Source organism: Chlorocebus sabaeus, chromosome X (genome assembly GCF_047675955.1).
Source record: "Chlorocebus sabaeus isolate Y175 chromosome X, mChlSab1.0.hap1, whole genome shotgun sequence".
Classification (NCBI taxonomy): domain Eukaryota; kingdom Metazoa; phylum Chordata; class Mammalia; order Primates; family Cercopithecidae; genus Chlorocebus; species Chlorocebus sabaeus.
Window position 1 is genome coordinate 18,542,296 of NC_132933.1, and position 21,437 is coordinate 18,563,732.

Consider the following 21,437-nt stretch of genomic DNA (forward strand, 5'->3'; position numbering starts at 1 on the left):
CGGAACTAACAGTGAGCCGAGATGTGCCACTGCACTCCAGCCTGGGCGACAGAGCGAGACTCCGTCAAAAAAAAAAAAAAAAAAAAAGAGGGGAAGTAGCTGATAATCAGACATACTTTCTTGTTTTCTTTTCTTTTTTTTTTTTTTTTTTTTTTGAGACTGAGTTTTACTTTTGTTGTCCAGGCTGTAGTGCGACGGCATGATCTCGGTTCACTGCAACCTCCATGTCCTGGGTTTCAGCGATTCCCCTGCCTCAGCCTCCCAAGTAGCTAGATTATGGGCATGTGCCTCCATGCCCGGCTAATCTTGTATTTTTAATACAGACAGGGGTTTCACCATGTCGGTCAGGTTGGTCTTGAACTCCTGACCTCAAGTCATCCACCCGCCCTGGCCTCTCAAAGTGCTGGGATTACAGGTGTGAGCCACCACACCCAACCGATAATCAGACATACTTTCAACAAATATTTATCAAGTACCTACTATGGGCCAGGTACTATTTATTAGATTCTGGAAATACAGCCATATAAAAGACAGAAGAAGTCCCTCACCTCTAGGACACTTCCTCCTAGTCACTAGCGTCTAGTGGAAGAGCCAAGCAATAAACACACCATAAAACTGATATATAAGATAATGTCAGATACCAATAGTTACAGTATTATGAACAAAATTTAAGAAGGTGAAAAGGTAGAGGTAGATGGGGTAGGGATACTATTTTAGACAGAATGGTCAGGAAAGGGCTCTCTAAAGTAGCGTCATTTGAGCAGAAATGTGAGGGAGAAGATGGAAAGAGTCATCCAAATGCTTAGCAGAAGAGCCTTCCAGACAGACAACCACAGCAAGTGCAAAGGTCCTGAGATAGGAACAAACTTTGCATAAAGAAGCAAGATCATTGGGCTGAGCCATAGTTCTCAGGGGCTCATCAGTGCCCCCTAGAGGGCATTTTGAAAATGTAACTGAGCATTTTTAGTTTTCTAATTGTTCCAGTGATTGGAGGATGCTACTTGGAGGGCAGGGGGACAAGAAAAGATCATACTTTATTCATTTTTTTTTTTTTTTGAGACAGAGTCTCGCTCTGTTGCCCAGGCTGGAGTGCAGTGGCATGATCTCAGTTCATTGCAACCTCTGCCTCCCGGGTTCAAGCGATTCTCCTGCCTCAGGCTCCCAAGTAGCTGTGATTACAGGTGTGCACCATCACGTTCAGCTAATTTTTTTTTTTTTTTTTTTTTTTTTTTTTTGTATTTTTAGTAGAAATGAGGTTTCACCATGTTGGCCAGGCTGGTCTCAAATTCCTGACCTCAGGTGATCCACTGGCCTTGGTCTCCGAAAGTGCTGGAATTACAGGCCTGAGTCACCGCTTCCGGCCCATACTTCATTTTGTTTGGAATTTTATCAAGAAATGTTCACCAGGCAAGGGTGTGAAGAAAAAGAAACACTTGTGCATTGTTGGTGAGAATGTAAATTAATACAGCCATTATGAAAAACAGTATGGAGGTTTTTCAGAAAACCAAAAATAGAATATGATCCAGCAATCCAGCTTCTGGGTATATATCCGAAGGGTCGCTAAAACCCAAGAAGAAGAGTTTCGACATTAAAGCCTTCAGAAGCTCTGCTTCCTGCACCTGTGACTGTGCCCCTAGCACAGGGCTTACACGTGGTAGGATGTTAAATGGGTGAAGTAATGTGTGGTAGACGTTAGAAAAGTTAATATTTGTAGAAAGAATTCTAGGCCGGGCGCGGTGGCTCACGCCTGTAATCCCAGCACTTTGGGAGGCCAAGGTGGGCAGATCACGAGGTCAGGAGATCGAGACCATCCTGGCTAACACGGTGAAACCCCGTCTCTACTAAAAATGCAAAAAATTAGCCTGGCGTAGTGGCGGGCGCTTGTAGTCCCAGCTACTCGGGAGGCTGAGGCAGGAGAATGGCGTGAAAACGGGAGGCGGAGCTTGCAGTGAGCTGAGATCGCGCCACTGCACTCCAGCCTGGGGGAGAGAAAGAGATTTCATCTCCAAAGAAAGAAAGAAAGAAAGAAAGAAAGAAAGAAAGAAAGAAAGAAAGAAAGAAAGAAAGAAAGAAAGAAAGAAAGAAAGAAAGAAAGAAAGAAAGAAAGAAAGAAAGAAAGAAAGAAAGAATTCTAAATGCAATTATATTCAAGATTTACAAGACATTTCAGCATAGTCCTAAACTTGGTTGAAAACATGAAAACAAGAAAAGTAGTTACTATATGAAATTTTAAAAAATTAGCCGGGCATGGTGACACATGCCTGTAGTCCTAGCCAATCAGGAGGCTGAGGCAGGAGAATCATTGAGCCCAGGAGTTCAAGGTTGCAGTCAACTGTGATCTTGCCACTGCACTCCAGTCTGGGTGACAGAACGAGACACTGTCTCTAAGGAAAAAAATAAAAGAGCCAATCAACCGTAGCAATGTACAAGAAACACATACTGCTTGGAGGCTAAAGGTGCTTTGCTACTTCTGCAAGGATTGCTGGTCTTTAAATGCCAGGGAAGAGTCATCTGAGATGATCAAACGCTTAGGAGTTCCGCTTTACAATTCTTTCTTGTTATCAGATATTGACAAGGATTCTTTGCTTGACCAAACTATAGCTGTGTTCCTGAATATCGTCCTTGGCTCATCTGTGCACTTTGTTGTAAAATTCAGTTTTAGTAATGAACACTGATAAGGCAGTTTAGTAAGAACACCCCTCCCCTCCGTTGATGTCTGATCACCCTCAATATCTGATTGGATTCCTCGTCACCCACCATCACCCAAGGGATGTCTGATCACCCTGGCCTGTCTTCAGCAAATGTCCTGTTAGGTCTGTTCAGCCAGAAACCCCCTTCCCCCGATGTTGTTTTTTTGTTTGTTTGTTTGTTTGTTTGTTTTTGTAATTTTTTAATCCACCGACCCCCATCCTACTCCTTAACTGCAAGTTTCCACTTACCCAGGCTGTATTCAGAGTTGAGCCCAATTTCTTTCACCTACTACAATATCCCATTGCAGTGATCCCTATACCTATCGTGGTGGTCCTAAAATAAAGTCTTCTTTACCATGCTTTAACAAGTGTCATTGACTTCATTGATATAGGAACTAAATACTAATAACAGAAATTGACTGTGAAACTCTACTGGACTTTAAGAAAAACTATTCTCAATGAAATTGTAGTCAAAAGTGTCTATTATTCTCCAGATTCATCAAAAGTATGAGAAGAAACTAGCTGGTGACTAGATTATTTATATACATATAGAATAGCACTTCTGCTATGAGCAAAGAACTGGGTCTCACAGTCTCACTTTCCTGAGATAGATCAAAATCTTCTTCTATGAAGTTTGCTAGCATTCCAGCAAACACTTGAGCTGCAGAGGTCCTCTCAGCAACTGGACATGCTTCTTTCAGACTGTGCGTAGCAGCTCTTTACCTCGGGACTTAAAGACCCATTGAATGCTTTTTGGCATCCCCCCCACACTGGAGCAAAGCCTACTGAATGCATGTGTCCAGGCCTCTCCCACTACTTTCACTCTTGGTACACTTTACCACTCTTCCCACCACCACTACCACCTAAGGGGACAGGAAGGGGAAACTGAAACCCTCCTATATCACAGTGGCCTCTGGACCATAACATTTCCCCCACTCCAGCATCATGATTCTGGAACCGTCTTCCCACATCACAGGTTCATCAGCCAGTGGAGAATGGGAGTGACTTGACTGCAAAGTAAGGAGCCTTTAGGGTTCAAACCATATTCAGATGGAGTTAGTTGTGGGTGCATAGCCTTGTAAGTGAAGCCAGCTTGGCACAGAGAAACCATCCATTAGTCAAGCACTCCAGCTCTCATTGGTGATTCTTCTCCTTAATCACAGCATAGAACCCATGTTTGGGATTCTGTAATTCATTCATATTGGCCCTCAATTATAGGTCCACCACGTTACAGATCAGAAGTGCTCTCATTCATGTATGTAACAAACTTTTTTTTTTTAAATTTTGCCCATTATGTGCTAGACTCTAGGGATATAGCAGTGATGCAGGCAGACTTGTACTCACATAGAAGAGATAAGAAATGAACAAGTGTGACGAGTGCTATCAAATGGCAAGAACACAGTGCCACAGGAGCCCAGAGAGTGAGGACAACACCTTGCTTAGAGTTCAGAGAAAATTGCTGTGAGAGAATGAGGCTTAGGTTAGGCCCTTAAAGGTGAGTAGAATTCAAGCAGGTGAAGAGGTGGAGAACAATCACAACATGTTACTATGTGAGGGGTAAAAACAGGTCATAAAACATACTAATTACAAATTTGTAAAGAACTCTCTCTATATATGGGCTTGGAGTAAAACATCCAGAAGGATGTATTTCAAATATCAATAGTGGTTATCTCTGAGTAGTAGTAGTATGAGTTATTTTTAGTTTCTGCTTAATATTCTGTATTTCCTAAAATTCCTACTATCAGCATGTTTACATACATAGTAAACATAGTTTACATACGGAAGTAAAATTTGATCTTTTGTAAAGCAAACCTGTCTCAGCCCCAGCCACTCCAGCCCTGATCCAGTGACTGTGTCCTCCTCTGAATTACTTCCAAAGAGCTCTTCCCTGGGCCCCAGTGGCCGGCCAGAGAAATATCCCCTCACAACTGCTCCTCGATTTCAGGCTTTTGCCAGCGAACTTACCCCTGGTCAGTTAATGGAATCCTCTCCTGGGAGCCCCTAGGTAGCTCCACATGCTACATCAATCATCCTGTCGCCTCTCTAGTCTTCTTACGTTTTCCGAGCCCCAATTTCTTTCAACAGCTCTGTTTTTCTTTCCTCCCCCTAGAATTGCCATCAGATTCTACCAGCAGGCTTGTCATGGAGACTGCTGCAAAGTAATTCTTGAATGCTACAAACATTCTTAAAGTCTATTTTCCATTACGAGCTCTTCCAGTCCAGCCAAAGAAGGCTACTCACAAGTCCATCCATATATAATTTTGAAATATTTTTCTCTCTATAAGCTGTGAGTCACTAAGGGTATTCACTCATTTCCTCATTATCTCCTCCAGCTAATACTTCACTTCTGAGGCAGTAACAAATATGAAGCCTCACTCCTGGTTCTACGTGATGCCACACCTACAGACAAGAGTGATACCAACCTCAGGTTCCATAGGCAAACGCATTGGCACGTGCAGAAGGTGGGGTACCCCTCCTCCATTTCCTTTTGCAGGCTAGAAAAATCCACATTCAACAATTCTGCTTCTCTGGTTTCAAGCCTCACTGGTATGTCTGGGAAAGTTGCCTGGAACCTGGAGGGTACAGGTAGCAGCAAGGTGGAGGCAACGACATTCCTCTTGTTGGCATATCTCCCTCCATATGCCCGCTCCCTGGTGCCAGTCCCTGGCACTTTCCAAACCCTGTGTTTGACAGCTGCACAGCTGCTGAGCAATTAAGCATAGCCATCTCAGAGAATTTGCAAAGGGGCAGAGAAAAATGTCCTCTGCTACTGCTCAGGCTGTGGTGTGAAAGGTTCTGTGGAATTATTTTATGGGAAGCCAGAAAGCAAGAAGGGACATAATATTAAGTGAATTCTTCTAAAAACTACTGTCAAAGAGTTTATCATAGAATCAGAGTCTTAAAGTTGGAAAACACTTTCATAAATATTTGCACCACGACTTACGATGCTAATTTGCTGTCTCTGAAAGATAGGAAAAGAGTTATGCTCTGTTGGGCCCTCACCTGATAAATAGAAGTGTTTATCAGCCTTACAGCTAGACAGTAGGAGGCTACTTCAGAGGCCAAGAGATAGATAGCCATAATAATATCTACAAGCACAGTGAACTGCAGATAAGTCATCCAAGTCAAGGTTTACCACCCTTCAGCTGGTTAGCATGGAGACACAATATCAGTTCTCAGTAGTGTTCAGCCCAATCGACCCTCCCATTTTCCAAGACACTCCCCTCCCACTATGGTCTTGTCTAGTCTTAACTTCCTTCTCTTCTCCAGCAACCCCTGGGGATGATGTGGAGAAGGAATTGGTATGAATAGATTTGTTCATACAAAGAATTGATTGTTTCAACTGAAACCTCATAACTTTATGCCAAGGTGTAACAACAATTGTGATTTGTGTTCATGGTTGGTGTTCTTGTTTCTTTTATGAAAAAGGAAATTGGAGCTGGGCATGGTGGTGCATGCCTGTAATCCTGGAGCTTTGGGAGTCCAAGGCAGGAGGATTGCTTGAGCCCAGGAGTTTGAGACAAGCCTGTGCAACACAGTGAGACCTTCTCTCTAAAAACAAAAATTAGCAGGGTAGCATATGCCTGTAGTCCCAGCTACTGGACAGGCTGAGGCAGGAGGATCACTTGAGCCCGGGAGTTCCAGCCTGCAATGAGCTATGATCACACTACTGCACTCCAACTTGGAAGACAGAGTGAGACCCTGCCTCTCTAAAAAAAAAAACCAAAAGGGTCTGGGGGGTGAAATTTACCTCATATACGTGCTTCATGTTAAATGCTACCTCTTAGAGTAGTAACATTTAAAATTTTGTTTAGCACCTTTGGCCAAGGTACTTTAAATACTGGCTGATACATCCAGCAGATTCCTTTTAGATCTGCTAAAAGCAATTAAAACCAAAATTGAAGAATGGAAGTCTAAGAGGGCTGGTTTGTGAACCTAGACTGGCTTTTCCAGTAAGTCTCAATATTTTGAAGTGGGAGGGGGGCAGCATTGGAGCACAAAGAAAGGATGTATCAGAATCTCTGAAGAAGGCAACAGAGGTAATGTGTGGAATAAAATAACAATATTCCTGTGATTTAAAAAATATCTGCTATGGAGTGTAAATAGCTGAAAAATCTTCCTGACTGGCAAGAATGAACAGAAGACACAGTAAAAAATATTACAGGAGGACTGAGTAATAAAAAGGAAGTGAACATTGCCTAGCCTGGATTCATACGCTTGATACAAGGAGAACCAGGTGAAGGAACTGATGGGTCAGCACGAATGAACCTTACCACTGGAAACACTCTCCCAAATGCTGCACCTTCTGATTGCTAGAACACCAGCAGGGCAAACTTCCAACTCCAAGTGAGCCAATGGAACTATAACTATATTATGTTAGCCTTCAGGGCAAAGGCTGTCTTAGTCCACAACTCTATCCCCAATAGCTGGAGCTCTGTCTAGCGCATGATAGCTTCCCAATAAATAAATGTTTCTTATATAGATACATGGTAAAAAGAAATATATAAAATATTTATTTTATATAAATATCAATGTATATCTTATATAAATACACGGTGAAAGAATATGACATAAAGTGGACGTGTGGCAAATCCACTTTATATCGTATTTTTCTCCTCATGGGTCTCAATAAAACTCTTTTAAAAAGCAATAGAGATATAGCAAGAAAATGCGATCCATTTGTATTTGATCTACCCAAATAATACAAGTTTAGAACCAGTTTCACCTGAACAATGTCTTGAACAGTAATAGTATAGTAGATACTCAAGAAACATAAATATTTTCTGTATGGATAAATGCAGATGAGATGTCAAGAGAAATAAGTACTGAGAAAATACCTTACAACTAGTAGACCCAAATCAATGTTTGATTGTCTGTCAAAAATGGAGCAGGTCAATTAAGAAAAATCAAGTCAATTGAAAACAATACTGAACCGCTTTCAACAAGAAAAGGTGACTGCATTCCCAATGCTTACATAAAGTTGAATATGCTCAGTATTTTTTCCTGTCTGTAATCCATCAAGAAACATTGCAAAATCATTTCAGGAACCATATTACATACAAAGAGCCAATGGGGGAAAAAATAGCTGTTGGGAATGAAAGAAAAACATCAACATCTGTTTGTATTTTCATGCACAATAATACTATTTTCTCAGTATGAAGTCCAATTTATATTACTTGCATTATCAGACCAACCAGACTTTTAAAGAAATAATCAAATGAAAGGTGATTTGTTTTCTTCCAATGTAGGTATTTACATATAACCATTTGCTCAATCTGAAGAGCTTCCTCATTTCTCCTCTGTACTGTGGGGCCATCTCAGAGATGGTTTGCATAAGTAATGCATTTATTTACTAATCTTCAAAGAGTCTCTATTTTTCCTGCCTTCCCACTGTAGTCATTAGGGGTCACAACCCTGCAGGAAATATGGGCTGCCATGGTAACACAAAATGTCTGCTGCTGGGCTTAGTGTAATTCCTCCCTAATAGAAAAACAACGAGCAGTAAATCCCATCTTTGATAAACTGGCTTATTGTTGTATGGAGCCTCTACCTGGGAGGTGGAGATCCCCCAGAGCAGTTTTAAATGATACAAATGCAACCCATATCTGGATTGATTTTTCATTTTACACGAGGAACTGGGTAAAATTGCACCAGGCCAAGTCAAATTCCTTGTCACATTTAAAAATCATTGGTATTTCACTCAGTCAGTTATCTGTTAGATTCATTTATCAGATGCTATGTGTCACTGTGCTAGGGTCTGGAAAAAGCAAATCACCTCCCCAAATCACTTTTAATCCCCATAAAGAACTACAAATAAAATGCACCAACTCCATAATTTTCAACTATTTATTAATGATAGCTCTTTTATTAGTTTACAGTCTTGTGGATTCAAAGTGGGGTGAGCCTGCTTAGGGTTAAGGGATCAGACATGAGGGAAGGATATTCTAATATTGACCTCAAATAGAATTCATATACAACAACAAGAAAAGGCTCCCCTGCTTATATTTGGGAACAAAAGAAATGTAAAGTAAGAAAAGGAAGACCTGCTACTCAATTATTTTGTTCTGAAAGGGGAGTGTTAAAATAATCCTTAAAGTAGCAATGATTACGTAAATAAAATTACACTGCAAATGTTAAAAATCACAATTCTTGTCAAAGTATATGTTCATCAAAATGTATGCCTTTGAGGACCAGTCACGTGGTCATGCTCTTAGACAGTGACAATCATTGAAGAGATGATAATTCTTTTCTCAAACAACTCTGTTTCGCTCTTAAATCTTGAAGGCAGACTCGGAATCTGCTGTTTGCTTCTACTGCTTTTTATTACACCCCAAAACATGTACTCTGCTCCACCACCCAGGCCATTGGCCTTACTGTTCTCTGAACACCATACTTGTCCTGTCTTTACATCACTGCACACACTACACCCCTTATCTGGAATGCCTTCCCCCTCCCTGCATCACTAACCCGCCTCATCCAAGCTCGGTGAATCCTCTGTGGCCTATTATCATACATTTGGGCATTTAATGACAGTCTGTCATATATTTTGTTTGCCAATTATTTCTTACATACCAGAAGACTGTAAAGTTCCTGAGAGCAAGCGTCAAGAGTCTCCCTGTTGTTTCATTGGCTCCCACACCCTGATGAAGCAAGTTGCCGTAATGGAGAGGCCCACGGGGCAAGGAACTGAGATTGGCCTCCAGCCAACAGCCAGCAAGGAACTGAGGCTCTCAGTTCAATAAATCTCCAGAAACCAAATTCTACCAACAACGTCATGAGCTTGGGAGCAAATCCCTTCCCAGTCCAACCTTCAAATGAGATCCCAGCCCTGGTTCACACCCTGATTGCAGCCTATGAAAGACCCTGAAGCAGAGGACCCAGCAAGCCATGCCTGAATTTCTGACCCAAAAAACTGTAAGATCACAAATGTGGTTTTATCTTAAGCTGCTAAGTTTTGGGATAATTTGCTATACAGCATCAGATAACTGCTACTATGAACCAAGCCACTAGCCTCATAGCAGGGCTCCATAAATACCTGTGAAATTAGAGTTATGTAAAAGTGAATTATATTTTTGTTATATTATCCAGTGAGTTAAGTGTTTGGGGGAAATAGCATTATACTTCTTATTAAATGAAGGCCAAGAATGTTAAGTGGTTCTCTAGGTCAGCTACCAATTTCAGAATATGGAGAGTGAAGATCGGGGCACCTATTTCTCATTTACCCCTTTATGGTATTTACTAAATATTAATAATATTTGTTGAGTTCACACAAGACTTTCTTACAATTGATCTCATGTGTGGACCCAGCTTACTCGCTCTGCCTTTGGTAAGTCCCCAATGCCAGCAGAACTAAGTCAAATTTCTTAACCTATTGTTCAAGCCCTTTCATAGCTGGACCCACACTCCCTCCAGCCTTGTCTCTCACCACATCTCCTTTTCAGGCCCATAGCAGCCAGAGTAAAAGCACAAATCTAACCATGTCTTTCCCATTCTCAAAACCCTCCAATGACTCTATTGCTCTTAGGACAAAGATCCTGCACAGCCTGACTCCTGCTCACAGCTGCAGCCTGATCTTGCACTACCCTTTCCTGAATGTTCTCCTCTCTAGTCACAATGGTCCACTTTCAATTCCTTGGACTGTGTTCTGTCTTGCCACAGCCTTTGAACATGCTATCAACTTGTTACCTGGATAGCTCCTATTCATTCTTCAGCTCTCACCATAGCAACACTCCCTCAGGGAGGCATTGGCTGATTTTTCTGACCAGGTCAAGCACCACATTTTACGCCCCCAAGGCACTGTTTATCTCTTCTTCCTAGGTCTTGTTACATTTATTTGTGTGGCTTGTTAATGTTAGTCTCTCTCAATCACTGTACTGTCAGTTCCATAAGGTTGGATTTTGTTCACTGCTGTATCCCCAGCCCCTGGCACGTATTAGATACCTTATCTCTCTCTCTCTCTCTCTCTCTCTCTCTCTCTCTCCCCCCATCTCTATCTATTTATCTCTAACTACATATATATTTTAAATAATTTATTATTTTGAATTGACAGATAACATTGTGTGTATTTATCATGTACAACACAATGTTTTAAAGTATATATACATTGAAGGGGGGCGGAGCAAGATGGCCGAATAGGAACAGCTCCAGTCTCCAACTCCCAGCGCGAGTGACACAGAAGACCGGTGATTTCTGCATTTTCAACTGAGGTACTGGGTTCATCTCACTGGGGAGTGCCGGACTATCGGTGCTGGTCAGCTGCTAGAGCCCCACCAGACCTGCGAGAGCTGAAGCAGGGCGAGGCATTGCCTCACCTGGGAAGCGCAAGGGGGAAGGGAATCCCTTTTCCTAGCCAGGGGAACTGAGACACACAACACCTGCAAAATTGGGTAACTCCCACCCCAATACTGCGCTTTAAGCAAACAGGCACACCAGGAGATCATATCCCACACCTGGCCGGGAGGGTCCCACACCCACAGAGCCTCCCTCATTGCTAACACAGCAGTCTGTGATCTACCGGCAAGGCAGCAGCGAGGCTGGGGGAGGGGCGCCCGCCATTGCTGAGGCTTAAGTAGGTAAACAAAGCTGCTGGGAAGCTGGAACTGGGTGGAGCTCACAGCAGCTCAAGGAAACCTGCCTGTCTCTGTAGACTCCACCTCTGGGGACAGGGCACAGTAAACAATAACAAACGCAGCTGAAACCTCTGCAGATGCAAACGACTCTGTCTGAAAGCTTTGAAGAGAGCAGTGGATCTCCCAACACAGAGGTTGAGATCTGAGAAGGGACAGACTCCCTGCTCAAGTGGGTCCCTGACCCCTGAGTAGCCTAACTGGGAGACATCCCCCACTAGGGGCAGTCTGACACCCCACACCTCACAGGGTGGAGTACACCCCTGAGAGGAAGCCTCCAAAGCAAGAATCAGACAGGTACACTCGCTGTTCAGAAATATTCTATCTTCTGCAGCCTCTGCTGCTGACACCCAGGCAAACAGGGTCTGGAGTGGACCTCAAGCAATCTCCAACAGACCTACAGCTGAGGGTCCTGACTGTTAGAAGGAAAACTATCAAACAGGAAGGACACCTACACCAAAACCCCATCAGTACGTCACCATCATCAAAGACCAGAGGCAGATAAAACCACAAAGATGGGGAAAAAGCAGGGCAGAAAAGCTGGAAATTCAAAAAATAAGAGCGCATCTCCCCCGGCAAAGGAGCGCAGCTCATCGCCAGCAACGGATCAAAGCTGGACGGAGAATGACTTTGACGAGATGAGAGAAGAAGGCTTCAGTCCATCAAATTTCTCAGAGCTAAAGGAGGAATTACGTACCCAGCGCAAAGAAACTAAAAATCTTGAAAAAAAAGTGGAAGAATTGATGGCTAGAGTAATTAATGCAGAGAAGGTCATAAACGAAATGAAAGAGATGAAAACCATGACACGAGAAATACGTGACAAATGCACAAGCTTCAGTAACCGACTCGATCAACTGGAAGAAACAGTATCAGCGATTGAGGATCAAATGAATGAAATGAAGCGAGAAGAGAAACCAAAAGAAAAAAGAAGAAAAAGAAATGAACAAAGCCTGCAAGAAGTATGGGATTATGTAAAAAGACCAAATCTACGTCTGATTGGGGTGCCTGAAAGTGAGGGGGAAAATGGAACCAAGTTGGAAAACACTCTTCAGGATATTATCCAGGAGAACTTCCCCAACCTAGTAGGGCAGGCCAACATTCAAATCCAGGAAATACAGAGAACGCCACAAAGATACTCCTCGAGAAGAGCAACTCCAAGACACATAATTGCCAGATTCACCAAAGTTGAAATGAAGGAAAAAATCCTAAGGGCAGCCAGAGAGAAAGGTCGGGTTACCCACAAAGGGAAGCCCATCAGACTAACAGCAGATCTCTCGGCAGAAACTCTTCAAGCCAGAAGAGAGTGGGGGCCAATATTCAACATTCTTAAAGAAAAGAATTTTAAACCCAGAATTTCATATCCAGCCAAACTAAGTTTCATAAGTGAAGGAGAAATAAAATCCTTTACAGATAAGCAAATGCTTAGAGATTTTGTCACCACTAGGCCTGCCTTACAAGAGACGCTGAAGGAAGCACTAAACATGGAAAGGAACAACCGGTACCAGCCATTGCAAAAACATGCCAAAATGTAAAGACCATCGAGGCTAGGAAGAAACTGCATCAACTAACGAGTAAAATAACCAGTTAATATCATAATGGCAGGATCAAGTTCACACATAACAATCTTAACCTTAAATGTAAATGGACTAAATGCTCCAATTAAAAGACACAGACTGGCAAACTGGATAAAGAGTCAAGACCCATCAGTCTGCTGTATTCAGGAGACCCATCTCACATGCAGAGACATACATAGGCTCAAAATAAAGGGATGGAGGAAGATTTACCAAGCAAATGGAGAACAAAAAAAAGCGGGGGTTGCAATACTAGTCTCTGATAAAACAGACTTTAAACCATCAAAGATCAAAAGAGACAAAGAAGGCCATTACATAATGGTAAAGGGATCAATTCAACAGGAAGAGCTAACTATCCTAAATATATATGCACCCAATACAGGAGCACCCAGATTCATAAAGCAAGTCCTTAGAGACTTACAAAGAGACTTAGACTCCCATACAATAATAATGGGAGACTTCAACACTCCACTGTCAACATTAGACAGATCAACGAGACAGAAAGTTAACAAGGATATCCAGGAATTGAACTCATCTCTGCAGCAAGCAGACCTAATAGACATCTATAGAACTCTCCACCCCAAATCAACAGAATATACATTCTTCTCAGCACCACATCGTACTTACTCCAAAATTGACCACGTAATTGGAAGTAAAGCACTCCTCAGCAAATGTACAAGAACAGAAATTATAACAAACTGTCTCTCAGACCACAGTGCAATCAAACTAGAACTTAGGACTAAGAAACTCAATCCAAACCGCTCAACTACATGGAAACTGAACAACCTGCTCCTGAATGACTACTGGGTACATAACGAAATGAAGGCAGAAATAAAGATGTTCTTTGAAACCAATGAGAACAAAGATACAACATACCACAATCTCTGGGACACATTTAAAGCAGTGTGTAGAGGGAAATTTATAGCACTAAATGCCCACAAGAGAAAGCAGGAAAGATCTAAAATTGACACTCTAACATCGCAATTAAAAGAACTAGAGAAGCAAGAGCAAACACATTTGAAAGCTAGCAGAAGGCAAGAAATAACTAAGATCAGAGCAGAACTGAAGGAGATAGAGACACAAAAAACCCTCCAAAAAATCAATGAATCCAGGAGTTGGTTTTTTGAAAAGATCAACAAAATTGATAGACCACTAGCAAGACTAATAAAGAAGAAAAGAGAGAAGAATCAAATCGATGCAATAAAAAATGATAAAGGGGATATCACCACCGACCCCACAGAAATACAAACTACCATCAGAGAATACTATAAACACCTCTACGCAAAGAAACTGGAAAATCTAGAAGAAATGGATAATTTCCTGGACACTTACACTCTTCCAAGACTAAACCAGGAAGAAGTTGAATCCCTGAATAGACCAATAGCAGGCTCTGAAATTGAGGCAATAATTAATAGCCTACCAACCAAAAAAAATCCAGGACCAGATGGATTCACAGCTGAATTCTACCAGAGGTACAAGGAGGAGTTGGTACCATTCCTTCTGAAACTATTCCAATCAATAGAAAAAGAGGGAATCCTCCCTAACTCATTTTATGAGGCCAACATCATCCTGATACCAAAGCCTGGCAGAGACACAACAAAAAAAGAGAATTTTAGACCAATATCCCTGATGAACATCGATGCAAAAATCCTCAAGAAAATACTGGCAAACCGGATCCAGCAGCACATCAAAAAGCTTATCCACCATGATCAAGTGGGCTTCATCCCTGGGATGCAAGGCTGGTTCAACATTCGCAAATCAATAAACATAATCCAGCATATAAACAGAACCAAAGACAAGAACCACATGATTGTCTCAATAGATGCAGAAAAGGCTTTTGACAAAATTCAACAGCCCTTCATACTAAAAACGCTCAATAAATTCGGTATTGATGGAATGTACCTCAAAATAATAAGAGCTATTTATGACAAACCCACAGCCAATATCATACTCAATGGGCAAAAACTGGAAAAATTCCCTTTGAAAACTGGCACAAGACAGGGATGCCCTCTCTCACCACTCCTATTCAACATAGTGTTGGAAGTTCTGGCTAGGGCAATCAGGCAAGAGAAAGAAATCAAGGGTATTCAGTTAGGAAAAGAAGAAGTCAAAGTGTCCCTGTTTGCAGATGACATGATTGTATATTTAGAAAACCCCATTGTCTCAGCCCCAAATCTCCTTAAGCTGATAAGAAACTTCAGCAAAGTCTCAGGATACAAAATTAATGTGCAAAAATCAGAAGCATTCTTATACACCAGTAACAGACAAACAGAGAGCCAAATCATGAATGAACTTCCATTCACAATTGCTTCAAAGAGAATAAAATACCTAGGAATCCAACTTACTAGGGATGTAAAGGACCTCTTCAAGGAGAACTACAAACCACTGCTCAGTGAAATAAAAGAGGACGTAAACAAATGGAAGAACATACCATGCTCATGGATAGGAAGAATCAATATCGTGAAAATGGCCATACTGCCCAAGGTAATTTATAGATTCAATGCTATCCCCATCAAGCTACCAATGAGTTTCTTCACAGAATTGGAAAAAACTGCTTTAAAGTTCATATGGAACCATAAAGAGCCCGCATCTCCAAGACAATCCTAAGTCAAAAGAACAAAGCTGGAGGCATCACGCTACCTGACTTCAAACTATACTACAAGGCTACAGTAACCAAAACAGCATGGTACTGGTACCAAAACAGAGATATAGACCAATGGAACAGAACAGAGTCCTCAGAAATAATACCACACATCTACAGCCATCTGATCTTTGACAAACCTGAGAGAAACAAGAAATGGGGAAAGGATTCCCTATTTAATAAATGGTGCTGGGAAAATTGGCTAGCCATAAGTAGAAAGCTGAAACTGGATCCTTTCCTTACTCCTTATATGAAAATTAATTCAAGGTGGATTAGAGACTTAAATGTTAGACCTAATACCATAAAAATCCTAGAGGAAAACCTAGGTAGTACCATTCAGGACATAGGCATGGGCAAAGACTTCATGTCTAAAACACCAAAAGCAACAGCAGCAAAAGCCAAAATTGACAAATGGGATCTCATTAAACTAAAGAGATTCTGCACAGCAAAAGAAACTACCATCAGAGTGAACAGGCAACCTACAGAATGGGAGAAAATTTTTGCAATCTACTCATCTGACAAAGGGCTAATATCCAGAACCTACAAAGAACTCAAACAAATTTACAAGAAAAAAACAAACAGCCCCATCAAAAAGTGGGCAAAGGATATGAACAGACATTTCTCAAAAGAAGACATTCATACAGCCAACAGACACATGAAAAAATGCTCATCATCACTGGCCATCAGAGAAATGCAAATCAAAACCACAATGAGATACCATCTCACACCAGTTAAAATGGCGATCATTAAAAAGTCAGGAAACAACAGGTGCTGGAGAGGATGTGGAGAAATAGGAACACTTTTACACTGTTGGTGGGATTGTAAACTAGTTCAACCATTATGGAAAACAGTATGGCGATTCCTCAAGGATCTAGAACTAGATGTACCATATGACCCAGCCATCCCATTACTGGGTATATACCCAAAGGATTATAAATTATGCTGGTATAAAGACACATGCATACGTATGTTTATTGCAGCACTATTCACAATAGCAAAGACTTGGAATCAACCCAAATGTCCATCAGTGACAGATTGGATTAAGAAAATGTGGCACATATACACCATGGAATACTATGCAGCCATAAAAAAGGATGAGTTTGTGTCCTTTGTAGGGACATGGATGCAGCTGGAAACCATCATTCTTAGCAAACTACCACAAGAACAGAAAACCAAACACCGCATGTTCTCACTCATAGGTGGGAACTGAACAATGAGATCACTTGGACTCTGGAAGGGGAACATCACACACCGGGGCCTATCATGGGGAGGGGGGAGGGGGGAGGGGGGAGGGATTGCATTGGGAGTTTTACCTGATGTAAATGACGAGTTGATGGGTGCAGCACACCAACATGGCACAAGTATACATATGTAACAAACCTGCACGTTATGCACATGTACCCTACAACTTAAAGTATAATAATAATAAATAAATTTTAAAAAAAAAGAAAAAAAAATAAAGTATATATACATTGAAGATTGACTACATCTAGCTAATTATCATACGCATTACCTCACATAGTTATCATTTTTGTGGTGAGAACTCTTAACATCTACTCTGTTAGCATTTTTCAAAAATACAATATGTTGTTATTAACTATACTCACTATGTTGTACAATAGATCTCTTGAACATGTTTCTCCCATCTAACTAAAATTTTGTACCCTTTGACTAACATTTATCCAAAACCCCTCTACCCCGCTTCCCAGCCTCTGGTAACCACGATTCTACTCTCCACTTCTATGAGATCAATGTTTTAAGACTCCATATATTAGTGAGGTTATGACGTACTTGTCTTTTTGTGTCTGACTTATTTCACTTAGAATAATTTCCTCCAGGTTCATCCATGTTGTCACAAATGACAGGATTTCCTTCATTTTTATGACTTAATAGTATTCGGTTGTGTATCAATATACATTTTTGAAATAAATGTTGAACAGAAGCCACTTCTCTTTTTTAAACTTCAATTTCTTCCCCCCATCTAGTGAGACAAAATGTTCTATTATTTTCTCCAGTTCTATCTCATTTGTGATTCCAAGTTGGACAACATCCCCACCTTCCACACCCAATTCCTGAGCCAGCAACCTTTCTGGGCCACTTCACTCCATTCACTGAGACTCCTGAAATAAAGAGCAGATCCTTGGTCTGCTTTTCTAGTTCTAGAAACTAAACATTAGAACTCAGAAGAAATAACAACAAGTACAAAAATGTTTCTCTTTTTGCAGTCAAAAGAAAATCCAAATAATTTTTAAAATGATTCCAATTCCAAATTGATGAAAATATGTGAATCATTTGCTCATTTGGTTGTTTGTGTATTTAAATGCAATTTTGCCTTAGGAGCTGTCCAAAGCTTTTCTGGGGTTAAAAAGTGCTTGTGAGTGCAGCCTCATGTTCTGATGGCTTTATCTCAATGGGTACCCAGTAATGACATTTATAAATCTCTTCTGGAGGGCATCACTGAGAACAGAGCTTGAAATGAAAACAGAAATGCAGCTTTAGGTCATAAATTTCTATAATGTCATGTCTGGAAGCCCCTAAGAGATAATCTGCTCCAACCCTCTCACTTTATAGATAGGAAAACTAAGGACTAGAGAAAGAAAATAACCTGCCCAAAGTCACAAAGCTAGTCAGTTCAGCTATATTTCAGGGCAAAAGTGGGACTAAAAACCAAAATTCTTGACCCTCAATGTCATTCCTTGCTTGCTCTCTGTCTCTGTCTCTCTCTCTCTCTCTCTCTCTCTCGCTCTCTCTCGCTCTCCTTCTCCCTCTCGTTCTCTCGCTTTATCTTTCCCTCTCTCTCCTTATAAAAAAGCTGATTATTTTCTTCTGGATCTCTTTCCACCTATCAAAAAGTATTTAGTTGTATGCCATGCATTTAGGAAAGATTTAACCAAATGAATATTAAAAAGTAACAAATAGTTAAGAACCAGATCTCTGACTATTAAGTACAACGAACCCCTGACATTCAGGAAGGGCATACAGAAAACTTCATCTCCAACTCCTCTCCAATTCACAAATCCTGCAATTACATAATCAGCATATAATTTCCTCCATACAACTTCTATTTTCCTCCTAAGAATCACCACATTTTTACAAAGCCAATTGCTCCATCACACCAGCCTTGAAGTGTGTGCAATTCAAATTTATGCCTCAGCAAAATTACAAATTTCTACATGTCATGAGCCTTTAAGACCCACTCATACACAGTTGAAGTTGTGAATGTTATATCCCAAAATGCCCAGGGTCTACTGATTCTTTAAAATGACAGCCCCACCAAATCTGGACAGGTATTTGAGTTACTGGATTGAATTCAAGGGAGAGACCACGTTATGCCAGTGTGAAATTTGGAAAACTACTGGTCATGAGTTACATGTGAAAGCAGAGAATATATTGGGTAGGTCTAGAAATGGAAGTGTAAGGAAAATCAAATCTATCTTGATCATGGAAGAACCCTCTCTCCTTGTCCTGGAAATGCTCCCCATCCTGTGTACAAATGCTCAATTCATAGCTGCAAGACAAAATAGACCCCAATGAATTGGGCATTTGTACTCAGCCCTGTGTCATGCTATACTGTATTTACAACAAAATATCTCGACTTAGTCCTTGCTTTTTCAGAGTTTAAAGTTAAGGAGTCAAGGCAAATTCAGTAGAAATTGATAAATATCAATGCAAGGGAAGAGAGGATATTTAACAACACTTAGTGGAAAAGAAAGCATTTGAGCAAGGGAGGATGAAGTGGGCTGAAAAGGGCTTGGCAGAGTCTGTAGAAAACCCTAGAAATGAACTATGGTTTGGCTGTAGTCACCCTAACCATCAAAGAGAAACCCAAAGAGTCTTTTGCCTGTTTCAGGTTTTATTTTTTTAATCTCTTTGAAAGGGAAAATAATCCCTAATATCACCCAGCAAGGGAATTCATACATAGTGAAGGCTCAATAGACCTCTCTTTGGGGAAATATTCATTAAAGTATAACTTACATACAGAAATGTGCACAAATGATAAGTGTTCAGTTTGATGAATTTTCAAAAATTGAACACATTCTTGTAACCAGCACCCAGATCAAGAAACAGAACATGACCAGTACTCCAACGGCACCTTCACTTCCCCTTCCCAGTCACTGCCTCCCCTGTCCCCCTACACTGCCCACAGGTTAATCACATTAATTTTGCCTGGTTTTGGACTTCATAGAAATGGCATCTTGTGGGATGCTCTTTTTTTTGTGTCAGGCTTCTTTCACTTAACATTGTGTTTGGGAGATCTGTCCCTGTTATTGCATGTGACCGTGTACATAGACCATTTGGGAAGCACAGTTTCATGGCAGTTGCATGTAGTTATCATGTGTTAGGAACACATGAAATCATCCACTCACTGCTCCTGGGAACAATCAGATGGAATATATAGCAGTGAAGAAATGAATGAAGCAAGGGGAAGAAGAGATAGACAGGACTTCTATAGCCGGGTCCTCAAGGAAAATTGGCAATTAGGTGAAAGGTGAAGGGGATAAGAGGTCTGAGTGGCAGACCTGATTGAGATTAACATAAACCATTAGGTTAACCCAGAGACAAATAGGAGTGGCACTTGAAATTTACATAAATGCTATACCCAGTTGCAATCAAATTTCTGTAGGAAGAAGAAAATTGACAAAAAAAAAAAAAAAAAAAACCTTGTAACCCAAATTGAAGAAAAACAATGTGGCTATAAATTGTCTTTGTCTGGCAGAAAAGCTGAAGAGAGAAGGAAGATTTGAGGAAAGATTTTTGTCTAAGTTGGCACTAAGATAACCAATGGACCATGGAATTTAATGCCCTCCTCCCCCCGAGTTTTGGGGAATAATGTGTGTGCCGTGACAGTATTCCTGCAAACCATTCCCTCCTCATAGGTTCCCCAGGCTTTCTGAGAAAGAGAACACAGTTTTCATTCAATAAACATTTATTTTCTTTGAGCCAAGCACTGGCCTTGGTGTATGGTGCTGAACTGACTTGGTCTCTGTACTCATGGAGATTACAATCTGTCCAGGTGGTCAGCCAGTCAGTACCTAACATGGCAACAGTGACATGGCACAGACTTAAACCATAAAGCATCCCTCTGAAAGATTTCTATACCAGAATGAAAAGTTGCCCCTGTCATCCTCAGCACTCCTCCCCACTCCATCCCTACTCAGGGAATCCAGTCTAGGGTGAATGTTACACAGCCTTCAGATCATTCTGTGCGGCCTATCTTGTGCCTTTTAGAAGAAAGGAACCATTTCCCAGGTCCTGCAGGAGGCCTGAGAGGAAGGAAACAAGTGCCAGGATGCTAAAACAGCTCTGTTTCTGGAAATCTTGTGGATGGGAAACCACCACAATTCCAGAGAGAGCTCCTCCAGGATGACTTTAATATCTTTTCCTGCCCCTCTGTCCCAGCATCTATCAGAATCCTGGGGATACAGACTCATTCTCTCTTCTTGCTCCCTCTGCCTGGACATAATGATAGGATGTAACTGGGCATAAAGCCCATGGCTCCCTACTTGGGGAAAACTATAGCAAGTTGCTTGGGACTTAAAATCTAAGCCAAGCTTTAAAGAGTCTAGTTTAAAGGAGTTCTCAACTGTGTAGGCTGGAACTATTCCTGAAGATAAGTGGGACTGGTGGCCAACACTGTAGCAATAAGAGCTGCCTTTGTGTGTGTCATTTATACCTTGCATAACAGCACAATTATAAGATACTTACTATGGGCCAGGCCCTGTTTAAAGATTTTACCTGTATTAACCTGCTTAGTCTTCACAGCAGCACCTATGAGGTAGGTGTTATCATTAACACCCCCAACACACACCCTATTTTATACATGAGGCAATGAAAGCTCAAGTCGGGCAACTGGTAAGTCAGGGAAGCTGCAATTCAAACTCAGACTGTCTAATGCTGTACTTTGGTC